Source organism: Sardina pilchardus, chromosome 22, assembly GCF_963854185.1.
Source record: "Sardina pilchardus chromosome 22, fSarPil1.1, whole genome shotgun sequence".
Taxonomy (NCBI): Eukaryota; Metazoa; Chordata; class Actinopteri; order Clupeiformes; family Clupeidae; genus Sardina; species Sardina pilchardus.
The window spans coordinates 435001-437500 of NC_085015.1; positions in this window are offsets into that span (position 1 = coordinate 435001).

A 2500-nucleotide genomic window follows, 5' to 3' on the forward strand; every position below is an offset into this window, starting at 1 on the left:
CACACATGACTACACACAGCTAGAGTAGAGTTCACACACATGACTACACACAGCTAGAGTTCACACACATGACTACACACAGCTAGAGTAGAGTTCACACACATGACTACACACAGCTAGAGTTCACACACATGACTACACACAGCTAGAGTAGAGTTCACACACATGACTACACACAGCTAGAGTAGAGTTCACACACATGACTACACACAGCTAGAGTAGAGTTCACACACATGACTACACACAGCTAGAGTAGAGTTCACACACATGACTACACACAGCTAGAGTTCACACACATGACTACACACAGCTAGAGTAGAGTTCACACACATGACTACACACAGCTAGAGTTCACACACATGACTACACACAGCTAGAGTAGAGTTCACACACATGACTACACACAGCTAGAGTAGAGTTCACACACATGACTACACACAGCTAGAGTAGAGTACACACACATGACTACACACAGCTAGAGTAGAGTTCACACACATGACTACACACAGGTAGAGTTCACACACATGACTACACACAGCTAGAGTAGAGTTCACACACATGACTACACACAGCTAGAGTAGAGTTCACACACATGACTACACACAGCTAGAGTAGAGTTCACACACATGACTACACACAGCTAGAGTAGAGTTCACACACATGACTACACACAGGTAGAGTTCACACACATGACTACACACAGCTAGAGTTCACACACATGACTACACACAGCTAGAGTAGAGTTCACACACATGACTACACACAGGTAGAGTTCACACACATGACTACACACAGCTAGAGTAGAGTTCACACACATGACTACACACAGCTAGAGTAGAGTTCACACACATGACTACACACAGCTAGAGTAGAGTTCACACACATGACTACACACAGCTAGAGTAGAGTTCACACACATGACTACACACAGCTAGAGTAGAGTTCACACACCTTTACCTGCACAGCTAGAGTAGAGTTCACGGCAAACGACCAGCAACGAACCTGATGGAACATAGAATGCTGCCACGTCAGAGCTTCCCACGGCGTCCTTGGCAGCTCCCCAGCTTCTAGGAAGGCGATGTGTGCTGGGCCTATAGGGGCCTATAGGGGCCTATAGGGGGCTGAGGGTGTGGATGTGTGCTGGGCCTATAGGGGCCTATAGGGGCCTATAGGGGGCTGAGGGTGTGGATGTGTGCTGGGCCTATAGGGCCTATAGGGGGCTGAGGGTGTGGATGTGTGCTGGGCCTATAGGGGCCTATAGGGGGCTGAGGGGGTGGATGTGTGCTGGGCCTATAGGGGCCTATAGGGGGCTGAGGGGGTGGATGTGTGCTGGGCCTATAGAGGGCGCCGGTGGCTGAGGGCGTGGATGTGTGCTGGGCCTATAGAGGGCGCCGGTGGCTGAGGGCGTGGATGTGTGCTGGGCCTATAGAGGGCGCCGGTGGCTGAGGGCGTGGATGTGTGCTGGGCCTATAGAGGGCGCCGGTGGCTGAGGGCGTGGATGTGTGCTGGCCCATTCTGGCCCTCTGTCTGCGGTCAGAGAGGAAGAGCATCTGCACATGGCTCCCCCTGCTGCCCCAGGTGTGATAGTGCAGTATGGAGTGCTATGGCTATAGCATCTGTATGGAGCGCTATGGCTATAGGGTACAGACGGTACTTTATGCTACTCTGTATGGAGTGCTATAGCGCCCTCTGTAGACGGTACTTTATGCTACTCTGTATGGAGTGCTATAGCGCCCTCTACAGACGGTACTTTATGCTACTCTGTATGGAGCGCTATAGCGCCCTCTGTAGACGGTACTTTATGCTACTCTGTATGGAGTGCTATGGCTATAGCGCCCTCTGTAGACGGTACTTTATGCTACTCTGTATGGAGTGCTATAGCGCCCTCTGTAGACGGTACTTTATGCTACTCTGTATGGAGCGCTATGGCTATAGCGCCCTCTGTAGACGGTACTTTATGCTACTCTGTATGGAGTGCTATAGCGCCCTCTGTAGACGGTACTTTATGCTACTCTGTATGGAGCGCTATGGCTATAGCGCCCTCTGTAGACGGTACTTTATGCTACTCTGTATGGAGTGCTATGGCTATAGCGCCCTCTGTAGACGGTACTTTATGCTACTCTGTATGGAGTGCTATAGCGCCCTCTGTAGACGGTACTTTATGCTACTCTGTATGGAGCGCTATGGCTATAGCGCCCTCTGTAGACGGTACTTTATGCTACTCTGTATGGAGTGCTATAGCGCCCTCTGTAGACGGTACTTTATGCTACTCTGTATGGAGTGCTATAGCGCCCTCTGTAGACGGTACTTTATGCTACTCTGTATGGAGCGCTATAGCGCCCTCTACAGACGGTACTTTATGCTACTCTGTATGGAGTGCTATAGCGCCCTCTGTAGACGGTACTTTATGCTACTCTGTATGGAGCGCTATAGCGCCCTCTGTAGACGGTACTTTATGCTACTCTGTATGGAGTGCTATAGCGCCCTCTGTAGACGGTAC